Consider the following 20,608-nt stretch of genomic DNA (forward strand, 5'->3'; position numbering starts at 1 on the left):
CCCCCGTCCCGCAGCCGGCGCTGACTCTGCGGTTCCTTGCAGCTGACGGCGTCGGGGGAGCCGGAGAGGGGCCAGCCCTGCAACACCTGCGGGGACCAGTGTCCCGGCTTCGCCCTGCACAAGTGGAGGTAAGGCCCGGCGAGACCCCCGTGAACCCCCCGGCCCATCGCCCCGACTCCTGCGGGCAGCGGGACCCCGGTGGGTCCCATCCAGCCTCTCTCTTCGCAGGGTTTTCGTGGCTCCCTCCCCGGTTCCGTGCGCATCCGGGTTGCAGGTGTGGGGTTTTTTTGGGGAGCGTTTGTGTTAGTCCTAAGCGTGTCGCGCACCCGGGGTGGGGGTTCTGGAGGCGCGGGTGGGTTTGCCAGCCCCACACAGGTGTGCCCCACAGGTGTGCCCGTGGCGGCCGCTGGTGCGGGGTGCAGCAGGATCCAGACGCGGGACTGGGGTAACTGGTTTGGTAATTACCAACTCGCAGCCTCCCCATTGCGGTCAGGGGCTCGTCCTGCTGCCCCGGATCATGCCGGGGGAGCTGAAGCCGCCCTCACCTGGCGGGGACAATCTGGGTGGGGTGGGAAGAGGGAAACGCGGCTGAAGGCGTTCTGATGGTTTGCACCAAACCACTGCGTGAAACTCCTGCCTCCCCCATGGCGGGATTTATCCCCTGTCAGTGATGCCAAGCAGAGATTTAGCTCTTGAAATGGATGGCGGTGTGTAGGAACGAACAAGTATTTTTGGCTATTTCTGCTGTGTGTCTTTACAAACTTGACAGCGCCGGTGCCTGCAAGGCACAGCGAGCCCTGGCCTCGTGCTGGGTCAGCCCCTTCTCACCTCCCCTCGTTCTTCTGCCTCGAAATGAGTTCCTGCTGATGGGCGATCTGGGACTTGGTGATATTAAATCTGGGCTGTGGGCTCTGGGAACTGTACACAGACTTAGTAGGCCAGGGAGCGTGTGGCGACCTTTTAACCTTATTTTTCAGGGTATATATACCCTTTTCTCCAGTATCTGCTGTGCTTGGCATTCCTCCTGGCCCCTGCCCTACTTCTCAGAGATGCATCTCAGCTGCTTAAAGCTCAGGTTTAGAGCAAGGAGGGGGATTGATATACCCCCATTGAGTTGTATCTTAAAGTTCAGCCTTGCAAATCATCTGTTCCTGGTGGCATTTGCCCTAGGGTGTGGTGGGACAGGTTCCATAGGCTGAGGTCTGCCCCGAGGGATGCACAGCGATGGGTGGGGTTCAGCTGAGGTTTCCCGTGGTCCTCCAGCCTGGCCCTCCACAGGTGCTGATGGCACATCCAAGTGCTCAGACCTTCAGGAGCTGAAGGTGTCCCTTCCTCCTGGGCTGCAGGAGATGTGGTGTCCTGACACCCTCCCAGTGATCTGAATCTGCCCACATGTGTGTTAATAGATTTATAAGGTCACCCCTGAGTTGTCTTCTTTTCAGGGCTTATGAATGCTTTCCGGAGCTGTCCCAGGTTTCCTTGTCATTGCAGAGCTGCTTTATAATGCTAAAAGTGTCAAGGGGAAATTTCAAGTACAGGATGAGAAGAAAAGCTGTGGTCACCAACAGTATTCCTACCCTGCTCCAAGGACTTTGTGAGGTGCTGTGGTTCCTGTTTTAATGTGTCAGAGGGTGCAACTATTCAGTGGCTTTTGAAGAATTAAGTGAATTTTGATAGCACCCCATCGGAGGCCAAACGACCCAGCAGAAGGGGCACCCACTACTTGAGTAGTGTCAGATGAGAGGAGTGTTGTGGCTCTTTTCAGGTTGTGCCCTCTGCACTGGCACATTGTGCCACTTGGCCCAATCCTGCCAAACTCTGTGTGCAGGAGGGTCCTGCCTGACAGGACCATCCATAGCCATCTCTTTTCCTGAGGGACCCCACACATGGGCAAGGATTTTGGCTGAAACAGTGTGGGTTGTTCTAGCAGCCTTTTCTCTACCTCCCCAAGGGCAGGAGAAGATGGGCACCCTTTGGGTATGGGTGGGGTCAGCCCCCAGAGGCACTGCTGCCTGTGTGCTCCGGGTTTGCATCCTGCTGAGCAGGTTAGGCCTTACACCAAATTGCCTTACACTGGGACTTCATAAGCCGAGAGCCCTCCTGCACACATTCCCATTTAATTGCCTTGATATGGGAGTAATTATGCAATTAAACCAAATAAAGGCAACCTATTTGCCAGAACACAATAGAGAGGAAGCATGTTCATTTTTTACTAGCCAGTGGTCTATTAATGCCAGGAATAGGTAAGCAGGCAAATTATTCATAGTAGTTTTGCAGGTCAAAAACATGCTGAGGAGCCTGTGCCCTCTGTGCACGAGGTGGTGTAGCCAGGGCCTGCTGGGGCTGCTCACCTGAATGTGCAGAATGAGACTGGAAAGAAACAAGGGTTTGCAAGGAGATCCTCAGATTAGGGATATAAATCCAGATCAATTAACCACTAGAGATTTGTAAGGCTTTTTATAATCCTTTAACAGCAGAGTTTTGCTGATAAATGTAAATGGGACTTTTTTTGCTTCAAAGATGCCGACTGGTGATGTGCTTTAGGGAGGCAGAATTTGTAAGCTTGCAGGCACTGAAACCATTGCTGAGATAGGCATTGTCTTATACCTAATTATGCTGGACTGTGTGTTTTCTACTTACCTGTGATTTTAGGTGTGATCAGCCACTCCGTTCAGCAGGCAAATTGCTTTGTTAGACAAAGATTTCTGTGGTTGTATGTCCCCTTAAAAGCCACTTTTCTCAGAGATGGCTTTGAGTATTGGTTGAATTTATCATTCCTGGAAGCACAGACATGCTTCCTGAGCCAGGGAAACCTCCTGAAAATAAATTGTATTCTGCAGAACTGTTTTCAGAATAAACCTGATCTCTGTACTGCAGGTGATGTGCAAAAAGAAGATGAAAGGGAATTGTTAAGTAATTAAATAATGTCCCTGTTTTTTGAAGTTTGTTTTTGAATCTTAGTAATTTTGCTCTGCAATTTATAATCTCATATTCAAGGTAGTGGGTGAATTATCCTGTAGCAGTGTCAGCATGTTTAATGCTATTTGGGTGGAAGAGAGGAATTGAAAACACCTCAGTTAAACTGAAGCCCTGTGTTTTATGCCCTCAAAGCTCTCTGCTGAGTGCCACAGATCTCTGCCTCTTATTGTAAGGCAGAAGTTCAATTTTCAGTTTTAAATCATTTAGCCCTGAAGAGGAGAAAGTAAGTGGTTTGTCTGAAAAGACTGAAGATTGAATTCCACCCACCTTGGGTGTGAAGTCTGTGAAGATGCTGCTATCAAACTATAACCAGTAAAACCCCCAATTTCTCATGGTCTGAGCAGCAAAACGACTCCTTCCTCTCCTCTCCTCTCCTCTCCTCTCGTTGCTTTCTGCTGTGGTGGGTTGTCAGCAAAGTGCACGTGGACTGAGTTCTTCTGTGTGGGCTGCGGTCTGAAGGATGGAAATGGGGTGTACATAACCAAATCCTCATTAATACAGGTCGATGGCTTTGTGTGGAAAAAGGGAAATCAAATTCAATAAAAATTGAACTCCTTAGGAGCCCGGTTGCTGTTTTCTAATCAGATCTGCATTACATTAAACTGTGTGCCATTCAGCTTGTTAACAAGCTTTGGCATTAAATAAAGCTGTCACTGGAGTTTGGTGAATGAATGGCCATTAGGAATGTCTTTTGCATAATGTCTTGCAGAGAAAAGCCTTCCAGGGAGGTGGTCCAGGAGGAGGGAAGGGAATTTATAACCTAGTCCTGGTGCAATTAGTGTGAATATGCAAACCTTAAAGGTGACAAATGGTTGGCTTTTGCTGCTGTTAAGCTTACTGTGAAGAACTAATTTCAGATTTACTCTGGGTGAAGTAAAATTACAGCCTTAATGCTGTAGTTAAAATAGCGAATCCTTCGTGTTGGGAGATTGGCATGTGTTTAGCACATGGAGCCATGGTTGGTTTGCTCCTTGAGAAAGCCTTGCAAAAACCATACTCTTGCAATTGAACAGACCTTGCTGTTCCCTGCTCTCTGCCTTCCCCGGAACGACCAGCTAAAAGCATAGATGCAGCACACCCAGACTTCAGGGTGCTATTTGAGCTCTGGTTTGAGGAGGGGGGATGTGCCACCTGGTTTGCTAAGCCTGCAGAGGCAGTGGCATACAGCCGGTTTTCTGAGGTTTTATTTGTCTGAGAAGACAAATTTAGAAATAGTGTCTGAAAACCTTTGGAGAAGTCTTTGTTGCCATAGTTATTCTTCTGGTTTGCAGAAGCATTTAAAAAGCAGTAATAAACATGACATAAAACCCTGGCAAATTAGTCTTCGTCTTTAGTTTCAGTGTGAGATTATGTTTTACATCTTTTCTTGGAATATCTTCTTCCTTACATGTGTTGTGTAATCTTTGTCCCTTGGAATCACGTTTTGCCGGGGAAGAGATCTGCTTCTCTTCATGTGTTTCCATCACACATCGTGGTCTTAACATCAGTGGGTGTGTGTTTGTACAGAGCATAGTGCCTGGCCCTTACCCTCCAAGGCAAATTTATGTGACTTGACATAATATTCAGTAATATTCTGTATTAACAAGTTTTGATGCGTACAAGTGTTTTGAGCATTTATGTATTTCCATAACTCGGCATCTTGCTAAATTCTACTGCAGTCAGTCCCCCTGAAGTTTCATCTCATCTGGCCTCGTCAGATCAGGGAGCATCTGCAAGGATAAACTTTTCAGCTTCTCGGAAGAGATCCACCTAGAGATCCCAGGTGATCAACCCAAAGGGTTATGATTGACCACTTGATCACAAAAACCTACAGACGAGGAAAAAGAGACGCGTGTCACGAGACGGTGACCCACAAAGGGGTTGTTGAACCACAAAGGGGTTGTTGGCTTGTTTGAGGTTGCTGGGTGATGGTGGATAAGTCGCTTTGCAACTCCCTTCTCTGCCTTGTTGACTGTAGGCAGGGAGTTGCTCGTGGCAGTGGATGTTTGTTTTCTTCCTGTGTTTGTCCAGTGCCCAGCGCTCCAGAGGGTCGGGTGCTCGTGCATGGCGAGCACCAAGAAACTCTGTGTTTGCAGCCTCCCTCTGCATTCCCCCAGCACTGACCCTGCCCGGGCAGGCTCCCATACACATCCTGGGCGCCTTTGGGTCTCCAGTTTGATGCCTCTTTCCTCATCCAGAGAGCAGAAACAATAATATTTGTAACGCAGCACATGAACGAATAACACCGAGTTCTGAAGCATTTGTTTCTACTTCCAAAAAAAAAAAAAAGTACAGATTATTGCTTCCATATGTTTTCAGCATTTTTCGTAGGTTATGTGTCTTTCACACACACGCTCCCAGCTTTTCCCTTTCATGAATAACAGGCTTTGTGCCTCACTCCTTTAGGATTCAGATATTCCACACTTCCATGCATGTTTATTTGAAAGGCTTTGGAGATGTGAGAATAGCAATACCTTATCTTGAATGGGCTATGGCTGCCACAGTGAATTGTGCTGGCCTGGTGGGTTTTAGCAAATTTGTCATTTTGCAATGGAGAACCTGCTGAAATAGGCAACATTCAGCCAGTGTGGGTCCATCCCAGTGCTTATCCATCACAGCACTCCTGAGGTGAGTCCCTGGGGGACTACAGAGGGGCCAAGTGTGCTGCTGTCCCTAGGAGACCTGTGCCTGTCCCCAGGGGTAGGCAGGAGTCACCTGCCTCCCAAGGATACTGCATCATGGTGGAGGGGATGCAAAAAAAAAAAGTGAAAGCCTGGTTGTGTCTGCTGATTTTAAAGCCTTTCACAGAAGGGTTGCTATCGTTAGTTTGTCTTTAACGATATTCGATATTCGTAAGCAGTTCAGAAAGGAGAGGCTGTTCCCTGCCAGGTTACTCAGTGACAGAGTCCGTGTCCTTCAGCCCCTGTGCTGGTTTGGGTGGGGGTGGTTTGGTGGGGGTGGCTGCTGTGTGCACTGAGGCTCAGCTCGGGGGGATGCTGGAGTGTGCACTTAGATTGGCATCAATGACTTCAGCTGTCCTATTTACTCACACCTGCGAGGTTAAACACTTGTGTAAGTGTTTGGAAAATCAGGTCTACTTTTTCTTTGAGTTTTCCCCCCTCTGTGGTAGTAGGGACAGAACAGGATAACTAGTGATGCTTGTGCTGATCCCACTGTTCCCAGAGCGTCTTTGCCAAGGGGCAGCTGGGCCATTGGGATGGAAGTTTGCATGGGTGTGGTGTAGGGATCAGCATCGTCCTGCCCTGGGACAATCTTTTCCTAATGTTGCATGTACAGTTGCATTTAAGGATCTCCCAAACATTTTTTCTGGCTTGTCCATTCCATTCCTTCATGCCCTGCTGCTGAAACAGCACTTTAAACAGCCGAGACTGATAAGGTATCCTGTTTGTGTTGGCTGGGAGACACAATATGCACATTAGCAGAGCATTACAGTATCGGAGGCAGTATTGTCCCTGGCAAAAAGCCTAAAATAAATTCTTTAATTTTTTTGTATGCGATGTACAAAAGAGCAGGTGAGGTATGTGCTTGTTTCCGGGCAAACTCAGGGAGCCTGTTTGAAGTCCTTTACAAGCCACTCAGGATTGTATTGCAAGAACTCAAAGGAGTTTGAGACACTTGTTGATTGAATTTCAGCTGAGCACGGAGCCCTGCTCTGCAGCTGCTCTAACTGGATCTGCTCTGCCCTGCTCCAGTGCCACTGAGCTGCTGGCAAAAGCCAAAAAAGCAGAATTTCTCCTAGAGAACAGGCAGTGTGGGTACGTTTTCTGTCTGTTTTGAAGTGGCCTTGTGCAATTCTAGTTTTATGAATGGGGTGAAAAACCACTAATAAGCTGTTGAGGGATTTGGGCTGGTTTGGGGGGGGTATTCTGTTTCTGGAGTGATTGTGAATGACACTGGTGATGGAGGGGGGCAGAGCAGACAAACAGTGCATTCTGTGTTTACCTGATATTTTACTTCTAAACAAATAATTTTAAAGGTTGGTGGGGTTTTTTTGCACTGAGGTTTTTTGGAAAATGACTACAGCTGCTTCTTGGTATGCAGAGAGAGGAATGTTACCTGCCTTGTGTGAGTGAGCGGGTTTTGCCATCCCGAAGGCAGAACGGTGGCCAGCAAGCACTTTCCTGGTGCCTCGGCCATGGGGTTGCACTGGCAAAGCACAGTTTCCTCACAGAGCCTTTCAAGATGGATTTGCCCGAGAGAGACCCACTTAAGTGGGATGGATTGGAAGCAGGATGGATTGGCTTGCAGTGGGGATCTCCTTCAAGCAGACAGCTGTCAGTGCTGGAGACTGAGGTTATGGATTTGGGAGCCGTGTCGGCTGTGATTTAGTGGGATGTAGTGAACTGATTTAACAGCTCCTGAGCTCCCTGTGCATCCACCCAAGCCCAGGGAAATGAGTTAAATCACTTGTTGAAGTCTCTGCTGGACTGATGCGAGGGAGGAGGTGGGAGATGAAGAGTCACATCGGTCCCGTGACAGGCAAAGCTGGGCTGGCATCCCTATCCACTTACTGAATTTTCCTTCCCTGCCGTAGCCTCAGCCCTCTCGGTCCTCCTCACTGGCTCCCAAGGAATGCCCTGAGCCCGCTCTCCTCGCAGGACGTGTCCTGCTGGAGCCCTGGCGGTGCCGTGCTGCGGTGGCTGCGATCGCCCGCCCGGAGCGTGTGGCACATGTTCCGTGGGGAGGAAAACTCCTTTAATAGAGGGTTTGCAACAGGCCTTTCACGAGCGTGGTGTGGCGTGAAAGGGAAAGCTCCCGGTCACCAGTTTGGTTGGATAGAAGGTGATGCTCCGGATTCCCAGCTGGAGGGGGCCGGGGCGCAGCTATTCGGCTGACGCCCACTGAGCGCTCCCCTCCTCTTTGTTGCTCTCGTCTGTAGAGGGCTGTTTAGTGCTTTCAAGAGTTTTTTCATTGGTTTTATTCCCTTTCTGTTTGCCTTTAAACAGTCAATCTGCAGTCTTTTAGGTTTTTTCAAAAGACGGTCTCCCCCCACCCCGCCCTGTAATCCATCCTTATTACACCAGTGAGTCACTCTTCAAATAATCAATTGCGTTTTCATTGTCTGGCTTGTAAGTCTATCACCGAGCTTAAGGATGGCTGATAGTATCAGCTGAGACCTTTGGCAGCTGGTTTTGCAATTTGTGATGCTCATTTGGATATTTGCTTTTTTCTCCAATGAATAATCTCCCAGCCGTGGCGGGGAAAGCCAGACTCTTCCCGAGCGCAGCATCTCTGCGGTCACTATCTAATGTTGGAGGAATTTGTAACATTAGCAGAATTGTCTGATGTGAGGAAAATTTCAGGGTGAGCCTCGCGAGCATGGCTGTAAAGAGCGTTTTTCTCGTGGGCTCTGGACACTCATCAATGCAGCCCTGATGGCCAGGGCCTGTCTCAGGTTCAGCGGTGCTTGGGCCAAGAGGTGTGTAGAGAATTCAGGGTGCTCCTCTCCACTGCTGGAGAGGCTGTTTCCTCCCATGTGTGGCTCTTTGCTCATCACAGGACCCCGATACCAGAGCTTAACACTTCGAGAGCTCAGTGAGACAATTATTATTCTTGCCATGGAAGGAGGCACTTTGTACTCAGCCATTGCAGCAAATATTTCATCCCCTATCAATTGCCCTTGTGCAGATGCTGCTGCCGTGGTGATAAAAGACATAATGGCTGCTCTTGCTGATAAGGGGAGTGTATAAATATAATTATTGAAATCCCTACGCAGAGCCTGTGGATGGATGGAGAGTCCCTCTCCCTGTGAGGGGTTTCTTTTGCTCAGAGCCTGTTTGGGCGAGCAGGAGTCTGCAGCTCCTGGCAGCTGAAGTGGGAGCTGCTCGGACACAGCTGTGAGCAATTAGTAAAGGATGTCTTTTCCCCTCCCTCCACTTTCTTTCCTCCTCTTCTGCTTGAAACCAAGCCATGTGCTCCAGGGAGCCTGGAGGAAAGCCCCAAGCAGCTCAGGTTAGAGATACTCCTGGACCAGCTTGCAGGCGGCTGGTACTCAGTGTGGTTACACTCCAGTACGGGGTGCAGGTCTAAGGATCCAACCCAACCTTGCAGGAAGTGTACTGCAACCAAGGAGCCAGAGATTATTTAGATCAAGCCAACAAAAAAGTATTTCCATGGCAGCAGTAACCATAGGAAACCTCCTTAGTGCGTCTTGGATGTTTCTTGTTTCCTTGCCTTCAGCTGTTTGCTCTGCAAGCAGAGCAGTGGTTGCAAGTGCTCAGTGCCCTTGGTGCCACCACGAGTGGCCAGTGAACCCATCTGTCCCCAAGGGATGTGTTGCTGCTCCTGGTTTTCTCTTGCACTCTAGTTGGTAAAAAGATGCTTTCGGAGGCTTCTTTATACGCCATAAAGTTTCAAAGCCACCTTTTTACCTTGTGTCAGCTCACAAATGCGTGTTTGATCCTTAAATACCCAAGGCATAAAAGTGAATTGGCTCCCAGGGTCCAATTCTTCTTTTCTATAGTGTCTTAGAAAGATGCTTTTATATTCCCTCTGGCTCAACTAGTGATGCTTGGCCTTCAACCAAGACGGGGAATCTAGGACAAGAATCTCTGAGAAGAGCAGGATGAAAAGTTATAAAAAACCACAACGTTTTGTTAGGAGAAAAAAAAAATGCTGGTATAAGATTCTGTTTAAAAAAATAAACTGGAATATTTTTGGTCAGCTTCATGTGGACACGTTTACAGGAGGGCGTAAGAGGAGGCTTGTTTTCCTGGGTAGTGCCTCCTCTAGGAAATCCAAACTGTGAGGCGAATACAAATGCTGGAAATGGAGAGGCTTTGCAGTGAGTCACTGGAAGGGATGGGGAACCAGTTGTGCCGGTTCCCATGAGCAACCAGCTCACAGAGCGGTGGGGACAGGGTGGCTGTGTGGAAGCACCTGGGGGCCTGGGCATCTGGAGACAGCACCCATGGGTGCTCTGACCCCACTGGCCCCCTCCCACCCTCCCAGGTCACTGTGGAGGTGTGCCCACGGAGCTCTGCAGAGCAGATGGGCCCTGCTTGCAGAGCCGAGGTGTTGCACAGAGATAGGTTAAAAAAAGATGTCTCCTTCTGTGGGAGTGTGACACAGGGAGAAAAAATACATTGTGGTGCCGGTAACTGGGATTTTGGTGCTTGTGTATCAGATGTTGCTGCTCCGACCTCCCCAAGCCATCAGGTGCTTGTCGTGGCAGGGTTTGCTCTATGGAGGAAGACCTGACTGGTCTTTGACCCATTTGCCTTGGGTGGAGGTGGACCCCAGAGCAGAGATGCTGCTGGACTCGGTGTCCTGTATCTTATCCTGACTCTTTGCGGATGGTTTCATCCCTGTTTTTGCAAAAACCCAACTCTACAGTAGTCAGACTTTTGCTTAAAATTACACAACATTTGAAGAAGAGGCAGCGAGGCAGAGACAAGGCTGATTCCTTTCCTCTTCTCGCCTGCCAGACAGTGGGAATGGTCTTGACAGAGGTGTGGCCCTGTCATATTATCTGCGTTCAATGCCATAAAGGCCACATGCTGAAAGTGCAACCCCTTTAAATGTCAGATTTGAGAAGAGCTGGGACGTGAGAAGATAATAAAAGTTAATATTTGAAAGTCAGGTTTCTGCAGCATAGCTTGGATTTTTAATATCAACTGCATAATTTATTACAAGGTATAACGGTTTCAAATACATATATTTGAATATGTTTTAATATTATCTTTCCTTCCAGTAGCAGGAACAATGCTGCTTTACAATAGAAAAATGATTTCACGTTGCCACGTGACAGTTTCAGCGTGTACCTCTAATAGATGTGCAATTTGCTGAAGTGTGAAGGCTATCTGATAAATGCCTGAATAATAAAGCTTTATTGTTTGCTCTGATTTCCCTTTGCTATTTTCAAATGTATAAATAAAACATTTTCACATTGTACCCAGTGTAGTTCCAGCCCAGGCTTATTTACTTTCTGCTGATGCAACTTGTGAGAGACATGAATCTTTCAGTCTGACAGGAGAAATCTGGTGGCACCGGTATTGCACGGTGCGCTTGAAATGATCGAGTGTAATTTTAATATATATTTTGTCCTATGAAAAGTTGTAAGCATTTAGAAAATATTTTTAAACAAAGAAGCATTTGTCTCATGTACAGCAGAGGGCACTCTACATCGCTGCTGTGCTGAGCGGCTGCTGATCCAGCTGCCTGAAGGGGAAAAAAAATTCCTGCGCTTACATTATATTTTGCAGAAGTGAAATACTCTTGTGTGTGTGTTTGCTTATATAGGGGTGTGAGTGTGTATATAAAAAGACACAGGGTGGCATATATATAAAAATAATCCCAGCACATAATATAAAACTTAAATATTCGTAGTGGTCACTGAAGTTGGATGAAGCGCATGTTGTGTTGATTAATACTCAGCCTGGTGTTACACTGAGCTTTGGAGGGGACTGAAGTGTGCTGAGAGGGGAAAAACGAGGAGGCCCTAGCTAGTGAAGGGTTGCAATCATCATCTTCCTCTTGAAGACACAAAGTCTAGAGACATCTTAGGATGCTGGGAACTACCCAAGTCAAGAAAAGGTCTTGAAAGATGGGTAATATTGGGGAATGCAGAATTATGAGTCCTTGTGTCTAGAAAAGCAGCACATCTGGGGACTTGGGGGTTTCTGTGCTAGAGTTTGCAGTGCTGAGGTCTTGTTCTCAGCGCCACCAAAGCTGATGGAGTTGCAGGGCTCTTGTGGAAGTCATTGAGATGGTTCTTACCCCTACTGTAGAGGTTATCATCTGTGTAAGGAAACTTAAAATACAGAGTTTGTGGCTGGAGCAGAAGGCAGGGTGAGGTGGCAGGGCTTAGATGCTGGCTGGAGCATTGTTAGTTAGATGATGAAGGACCTGCTTGCTAGTGAGGGACCCCATCCTGCAGGTGCAGAGGTGTGTACTTAATTGGTCAGAGATTGGGACTTCATCTTCTGTAATAAGGTTTCTCCAATAGAAATGGACTTTATTCTTTAATCTTCCCTGTAGCTAATTGCACAAACACTACCAAGGTGTGTTTCTTGTTGAACTCTTTGTGAACCTTGTATTTCTTTTAAGAAGGAATAAAGAACTCCAAAGCCAAGTCCATGATCAGCTTTTGGCTGCAATGTGGTGCTGTTAAAATATTCTGGGCAGCTGAATTTTGTGCCATGCTTCAGGTGATGTGTTTTCTGGTAAAAACATATGATGCTATGCTGAATGTTCAGGTTTTAGTCATTAATTCAAGAAGAATTCATATTTCCTCTATCTACCCCAGTGAACTGCTTGGATTGGGCTTAATCTAAATCTCTCAAAGCAAGGCTCCTGCAAGAGGCTGGAAGTGTCAATGCTGTTGTATAAAATATGGGGCTGGTAACAAGAGTGAGAAGGCATGTGGTTCAAGATAACCAGTTTATGCAAAATACACAGCTGGGTGGATTTTACTACAGAGTATCTGCAGAGTCTAAAACATTCAGAGGAATATGGAAATGTTGGAGGGGCTTTATAATAATGGGCACTAATTATGATGAAATGGATTTGGGTGGTAGAGAGTAATCCAAGATTACAATAGTAAGGTTTTTTTAAAGTAGCCCCTGCTATTTGGGAGGGCAGCAGAGCTCCTTATTATAGGGCTTAAAGCAGCCTCTCTGTGGGATTGTCGCAAGCAGCGTTCGCCCTTTGCTGGTTATTTCACAAGGGCTTGGTACAGCTCAGACATGACATATGTGAATAATTTCAAGGGTACAAGCTGGCCTGTGTGCTGAGAAGCACCTTCTCACTAGGATAAAGATGCTGTTATATTGATGTGCCTGGATAATTGCTTTCCTGGAGGTCTCGCCGGAGCTGGGCTCTGGGAAGGGACATTTTGTCCCATTACCATGATTCCTGCATTGCGTGTTTTGGAGCTGTGAGAGCAACATGATGCTGCTACCACCAGTTAGGTATTCCTGCCTGGACTGGTGGGCTGGGAAGTATTAGGAGAACAGTACTGGGAATGAAGTGTTATAGGTCTGGGATTGGGACCAAAAGCAAAATGCAACACCACAGCCTGGAGCACAGGAGCCTGGTTCTGCCCCACTGACTCCAGGTTTTTGGGTAGGAGCAGATATACAGAGCCAGGCACATCTGCTCATGCTGCTTGGCTTTTCCTCTCTTTTAAGGCTCTTGTGGTCTTTTTTCAGCACTGACTGTGCCACAAAGACTGGACTTAGCACGCTGAGTGCCTCAGGCACCCCTCTCCTTGGGAAATGATGGTTATGAAATGTTTTGCAGGAGCTTGTTGTTAAAGGAGATTTGGCAATATAGGGCTTGAAAGGCTGCACTGGTGAGCTGTCCAGCCTTGTGCTGGAGACTGGCAAGCCTTAGGACTCACCTTAGCCAATGTCAATAGAAATTAAACTATTTAAATACACAGTTAAAATATGTTGTTATGTTAGCATGTGGACCTCCATGCAAGCTTGCTCTTTAACTGGATCCATTAAAGGACCCCCATGGAAGATATGTAGGAGGCTGGTTAAAAAGAAAATCCCAGTCTTAACTGCTTGTTTGCTGCCAAGTGGATTTTGGGCTGAGGTGAAAGGCGCAAAGACACCTGGGCTTCCAGGATTTATCTCAACTTTGGGACTCCAAAACCTTGTAGGCATTGAAAAGAAATGGGTTAAAAAGATGATGTGTGCTTCCTTTCAGGTGATGAAATCCAGCTGCCCTGTCTGCTGGCTTTTCCCTTCCTTGCTCCCACGCACAGTGCCCAAGCCATGGTAGCAGAGGAGGTTGTTAGCAATGGCTGGCACGTCCTTGTGGTTTAGCTCGGCCATCTTCCTCAGCTTTTCCAGATGATCTGGGAGCTTGAGTAGTTCATAAAAGGAGTGAGTAGCCAAATGGACCAATAAAAGAAGTTTGTGGAAAGGCCCAATATATTTTACGAAGAAAGAAATGGATCCTCTAACGTGAGGGTTGTGTCTTGTAAAATTTTGCAGGGCTGCTTGTGCTGTTAAGCACTGGCTTCCTGCTCCAGCCGCTCCTTCAAGCACATGCAGCAACTGCCTAAACTTTCCTTTTGGCCTGAACTTTTCAAGTTTGAAGTGAAATCTTAACCTGGGGAAGTCATGTCGTGAATTTCCCAGGGACTGGGAAAGTGATCTTCAGTGACCTGTGATAACAGTCTTCAAATAAAACCTGTCTGGCCTTTGCAGGACATTCCAGGCGAGGTAAAACACAGCTTTACATCTTCTCAATGCTCTTTGATGGCAACAACTGCAGCGAGAAGGCCAAAATTTGGCCTGACCATAGTTATTGCTGGGAAATGCCTCTGCGTGATCCAGGAAAAGTGAAGCTGTTTGGATGTGAGCAGTGAGTGAGTTTGCAGAGCTGGACGCTCCGTGCACACGCGGTGCTTCCAGCCATGGTAACCCGAGGAGTGAAATTTCAGCCCAGCGCAGAGGGCAAGCGCAAGGCTGATCAATGATTTACGTCCCCCCCAAGCTGTTTAAAAGGTTTGAAGCTGGCTGTGGCACAAGGAGCTGGGGTGCCCTGCCAGCTCAGGTGGCACCGTCCACAGCTGCAGAGATCTCACCTGCCCATGGCACCCTGGAGCCTGTAGGATGGGGAGGCAGCAAATGGGGCACAGCATCCTTGCATGCTGAACCCCTTCCTATTGTTGGAGGGACAGGTAGGGAGTTGCAGGAAAGCAGAAAATGAGGATTTTGCTGCTGTTTCAGTGTTTTGTGTATCTGTGCACAGGAGTGTCTGCAGCTTCGACCTTGATGCTACCCGACCTGTGAGATTTTTAACTGAACCTTTTTTAGTATTCTCCTTGTGCAGTCTGAATTTATTCCACTGGGCTGCAGAGATGTGCTGGTGTTCAAGCCAGGCTTGAGTTTCAGGATTGATAAAGATTTGATATCATTCTTCTGTCTTGGTCCCAAAGGGCAAAGCTGCAGAGCCTAGCTAATCTTATGAGATCCATGTCTTTTTGATCTGACAGCTCCCGAGAATGGTTTCTGCTGCACCCAGACTTTAAAATGGACTAGATTCCCAATTTCCAAACTGCAATTAAAATTTGGCTTCAAAACCAATTTCTCAGGTCCTAAATGCTGAAAAGAGACAAATTTTGGGTTGTGAGACCTCTGGGAAATGACTACAGGGACAATGTGTGCCAGTGCATGACCTTTCACTGAGATAGGGATGGGGTGACCCCAACTGCAGCCAACTCTTAAGAGAAGAGTCCAGATTTTAAGGCAATGGTATTACATTCCCCAGTCACTGGAAGTCTTTACAGTCGAGGGGGTGGTTACTTTTGGAGGTGGTTTGGTCATTCCCAGCTTTGGGGAGCTGGCTCTGCTGAGCTCTTCTCTTCACTGGCAATGCTCAGCTCCCCTTTAGCTTCATGGGAACACAACGATGTCTCCTCTCATGGACAGTGATGCTCAAAAACACTGTGGGATTGGATGAAGTTGCCGTGCTTTTGGCTACTGGGCCCCTTCTTGTGGGCCTTCTCCAAGGCAAAGGTTGGTTTTTACTGCTGGAGCTTGGCTGCTGCTCTCGCTTCCCCCACGGCCACCTCTTGAGGGGATCGATGGCTGGTTTTGGCAGGAGCTGTTTTATTTCGTGCTTGCGAACACAGTGATCTCAGCTGTCTGCGGGTCTGCGTGAGGCTGGGTATTAGAGCTGCTTTGATGTCTGCACTGATACATCTTAAGGCAGCTCAGGATGATTTTATGCAGTAGCCTCAAGGTGCTTGCACAGAAAAAGGTGCTTTAGAAATGTAAATTTTGTTTGAGGACAGATTTTTCTGTGCTGCTCTCACTCAATTCAGGACGAGGTGGTAAAAAATGTAGCGTTTAATTAAAGTTTGTAAAGGTTTGGAAATGAATTGCTATAAACATAAAAGACGTAATCAAATGCCTACCTAATCCCCACCTTAAGGGCACATTAAATGCAAAAAGAGTATAATGTGTTGGAGACCGGATTGAAAAGTGATGAGGATTTGGGAACAGATCTTTTCTACCTGGAGCTTCTAAATTATTTTATTTCAGGCTTAGGGATTTAGACATCTACGTATAACAGAAAAAGACGTAGCAGCCCAATTCTCAGTCGGCACAGCTGGCATCATTCTACTGAGTCATTTTAGCTACAAATCCATATGGCATGGCCTTATGACGTGCATTACAGCAGTGTCCTGACAGTGTATGAGATGGGAATCATTCCTCAGTTCATCACCAAGTAGAGGACTTTTCCTTCTCTGAAGTCAATGGCTAATTAGAGAAAAGCACCTGATAGGTTTCCAGTTGTTGGAATAGAACAGGGTGAAGGAGGAGATGTGGCATTCATTACACAGTGTCAGCCAGGGAGCTGGGCTTCCTCAGCTGCAGAATTGCCTTCTGCCATCTCCAACTTCAGTTTAAAATAAATAAAAAAATTGAATCAATTTTTTTATCCTGAAAAACTCAGCAGGAACCAAATGCTGTTATCACTCTGGGTCTCTAGAGAAATAAAATCGGGATGTGTTGGAGCTGCCTGGCTCCATCACCATCCATCACCATATCTCCAGGAGCCAGGCATCCCCAAGAGCCACTTTTCCCCATGGAACCCTTGGATAGTCCAGCTACCTTCCAGCAGTGCGATATCAGCAGGACCATGCCATGGTTTTGTTTTACAGTTAGTGATATTTGGCTTTGTTCAGGTTTTGGTAAAAACCAGGCTATGTTCTGTGGTCTAGCTGTGATTCACTGTTTTTTAAGGCATGTGAATTGTATGGAAATCACGAATATTTCTCTTTGTGGAGAAAGAAGAGTGAGATGTCACCAAAACCCCAGCTAGACCTCTGTCTCATAGTGCTTTTCTGGGGTGGTGGCAGCAGAGATTTGCATTCTTTGGGACCAAGGCTTGAGGTGAGATGGGGAAGGGCTGCAGGGAGAGGGCCCTCATGGATTGCAGTGATGTTTGTGGTGACAACAACACTGGGAGGAGCAGAGGTGGTGCTAGGGGATTGCCCTTGCTGGTAGCGTCAAGGAACCAGCAAAAGATTAACTCATCCTCCTAATGACAGAGGAGTAAAAGAGCCTGTGCAAAAGGGAAGGGGCTGAAATACCTGGTAACAGAGCCGAAAGTAGCCCAGTTAAGGATAAAATCAGTCCAATGTCTTATACTGCAGGGCCCCATGGAAACGGGGAGGGCTTTCTTTTTCTGTTGAATTGGGCTCTGCGCCAGGTGAAAGAAAACATTTTCCCAACACCAAATGGAAAAATGCAAGGCAGACGTCTTAAATGAACTGTTAAAGGAATAGAGCCGTGAAAAGAATACATTTGCTGTGAGCTGGGGTTATGCATTTAACAGATTTTTGAGTATATGCGACCTTTACAGTTTGTAGAAAGAGAAATCTGCTGCAGAAACTCAAATCGTACTAAAGGCTGAAAGCAAACGTCAGAGTATCGTCGCTTTTCCTGGCCTGGGCTTTACTCGGGAGGAATGGACAGTATCTCTCTGTCCTCCTCCAAAATCTTGCTGCATTTTTCCTTTCCCCTCTAGCCCTCTCCATGCTCTTTCTACAGATCACTGGCAGCTCTGCTTGTGCTTTAAAATAACCCAGGCTAAAAAGTGCGATTTGCGTTTCAGCGATTTTTGATTACACCCACGTCCTATATTTATTGCCGTTTAAATCATCTGTGTTAGTTTGAGATGTGTTTCTTTCGAGCAAGGCAAAAAAACCTTGACTCTGTTGCTAACTGTTGCTAAGGGAAAGAAGATATTTATTCATCAGGGCACTTCTTCAGTACTGCAAGGCTGGTAGCCATGGAGGAGGAGTGGAAGGAAAAGAAACGGTTATGTATTTAAGTCCTTTCTGTTATTGTTGTTGGACTCTTGCCATATCTACTGATGGTCAGCAGATGTCTTTTTCTTCCCCTCCCAGCATTGTGCATCTTGGATTAGAGGTGCAGCTCTGGTTATGGTGCAGGGCAGCTGATCCCTGGAGCCTAGTGTGAAACCCAGAGGGTCCCTGGAATGATCCACTGGGCTTTGGAGAGTTCACGGTCCCACAGGCGTTACGAGGCTCCCATGTTTCATAGCTCTTTCCCCTCAGTCTCTCCAAAGACACTTTCTACTTCTTGGCTTTCAGAATGTCCTTTTAAAAAATCCCATCAAATCAGAGACATCGAGAGCCAAAAATGATGCACGTGGCTGCGTTCCCTCCCCGAGCTGCTGCGGGGGGACGTGTGGCAATGCTGTTTGCTGGCTCTTGCCGAGGGAAGAGGTTTTCCTCTCAGCTGTCATAGCAACAAGAAAATATTGTTTTGATGGAGATCAAATTAAAAATTAAATTTGTCTCTTTCCTAGTAAGCAAATTGCTCACTCGTGAAAAATATAAATCACTTTGATTGGGGCGAAAGTCTTTGTAAGCACCTCTGTGGATTTCCAAAGTGGATTTTGCAAATGCCTCATGCCACATTATGTTCCTGCTGGGTTTATGTAGAGTGTCCCATGAATTTGAGCTTTATTTAACATTAGGCTTGGGTTGAAAAACTTCCTTGGTAAAACTTGGGCAGTGGAGGGGAGGTGGAGAGGGAGGGAGACAGGTCTGAAGAGTGTCTGGACGCAAAAGGAATGACTCCTCAAATGTAGCATTTCTATTTTTTCAACTGAAAATACAGACAAGCAAACAGTAATTTGGTGGTTTCAAGATGCTCTGGTTCTTGGAATGCAAAGCTGAACACAACCTGAGAGTGGAGAGGAGGAGTCAGGTAAATGGGAGGGTTTGTGACAAGAGTTGGGGAGAGGAGAACAGTGTGACTGTCTCTCAATGCTCTCCCACACCCAAAGGATTTCCAGTTGGATGACTTTCTAAGCCAATGTGATTTCTAAGTATTCGGTGTCCCCAGGTGCCTTTCTGTCCTGTGAGTTATCTGTCCTCCCTTTGAGCCCACACGGACTTTGGGCATCCACAGCATCATTTGCCATGGCTTGGTGCCCCTGCATGGGAGACCACCTTGCTTGGGTTACTTGGAACCCAGTTAATTTCCTCTGCTGAGAGCATGCCATCCATGTGGGGAAAAGAGGAGGGAGAAGGAAAGACCTTCCCAGGCTGCCCACAGGTCCATGCCAGTACCAGGGCTGCACTGATGGCCGTGTTTCCTCTCAAACCAGTACTTGGAAGCTCAAGCAAGTAATTTCTGTTTCCCTTTTGGCTTAAAGTATAGTAGCAGTTGCAGATTTACTCAGCCAAACTGGTTCTGTCATCAGTTTATCTGTAATTAAGATTCCTAATTGATAAGGAAAAAGCTTTGTCATTCAATGTAAAGTGAGAAAAGGAAAGGGTTTTTCTTGGAAAGTGTTTAAACGTTGCAGGCATTCTTCTGCAGAAGTGAACAACCCCCTGTCCAATGTTGTGCAAATAATTGGGTTTGTTTTGTTCAAGAGACATCCTGTTAGCTCGGATGGTTTGTTGATGTAACCAGGTTTTTTGACTGCATGAATGACTCTGACCTGACATCTGGCACTGGAGTACGACATATCAAGGGCTGCAGGAGTATGTGGTGCTTTGATTGGAAATCATCTCCCAGACTTAGGTGACAGATGGAGGCTGGGAGCTTCCTCCGCATTATATGGGGTGCATAAAGTCTAGCTGTGGGTGAGAGGGGCTGTCCCATTGGCCATGTCCCTTTAGCTGCTATCTAGACAGGCTTTGGTACTGGGTTGCCAGAAGCAGGAGGAGAGGGAGAAGCCATCCAGAAAATGACCAGGTTCAGATTTTGTAGAATTTACTTGTGGGTTTTTGGGCATCTCAGCTTTCCAGGTGCCCAGATCTTGGTTCAAAAGTGGTGACTTTTTGTAACGAGCTTCTATTTTTAATCTTTTTCTTCTACCCTGCTTCTCTGTAAGGGACTTGGTCCTGGGGACACACAGCTGCTCTGTGGGAGATGCTGCCTCCCCTGTGCCTGTCCTAGGGAAACCTGGAACCCTGATCCCGTGTGCGTGCCACAGCATCTCCAAGAAAGGAGGGCAAAAGCAAAGGGCTTGTTTGTTCAAAATGTCAGCATCGAAATTATAATGGAAAATTCCTTTTTTTCCCCCATGAAACTCCACACACACAAAGCCTTTTCCAACCAGCTCCCTTCTTTTGCACTCAGTATTGATTAGTGAAATCAAATCGGGCGACGTTGTCGTTATCTGCCGCAGGCTGGTGGAGGAAGTCACGGATTTCCAGTTGCACGCGGCTCTCGTGGAGCCCACGGCAGAGTGCAAGCGGTGTGACATTGAGACCGTACCTGCACGGTCAGTTATCACCTGCTTTTGATATAATCCTCCTTGTTTTGCCCAGGCTGAGGTCTGCAGCGATGCTGGGGCCCCGTGTCCTCGGCAGATGGGCAGCTGCCCGCAGGCAGCGATGCCGCCGGGCGCCCGCCTCTCCGCACCAGCAGGCATTCGTTGTGCATTTTATTTTTTGCATGTGTTCATCTCCAGCATTACAGACGTGTGTATGTGTGTGTGTGTGCAGAGCAGTGCTGGTGTGCCAGGGAGGATTATTATATTGCTGAAGGTTCTTTTTTTTTTTTTTTCTTCTCCCTTCATATATTTGAAAAAGCAATACAAAATTACATATATAAACGGCAACATCTGTTACGGAAGCCTGGCCCAGGCAAATTACTGCTTTAGAAAGTCAGTG

The 20,608-nt window shown here is 47.1% G+C and overlaps 1 protein-coding gene across 1 annotated transcript in view; it reads left to right on the forward strand.

The window, feature by feature from the left end:
- Positions 1 to 49: 49 nt before the first annotated feature.
- The window catches only part of PRICKLE2 (prickle planar cell polarity protein 2), a 104,413-nt gene continuing 83,854 nt past the window's right edge, over positions 50 to 20,608 (forward strand). The window contains exon 1 of the mRNA XM_018068401.2: positions 50 to 128. The gene's annotated coding sequence lies outside the window, so the exon portion shown is untranslated. The remainder of the gene's footprint in view (positions 129 to 20,608) is intronic.

Source organism: Manacus vitellinus, unplaced genomic scaffold, assembly GCF_001715985.3.
Source record: "Manacus vitellinus isolate BGI_N305 unplaced genomic scaffold, ASM171598v3 scaffold_14_pilon, whole genome shotgun sequence".
Classification (NCBI taxonomy): Eukaryota; Metazoa; Chordata; class Aves; order Passeriformes; family Pipridae; genus Manacus; species Manacus vitellinus.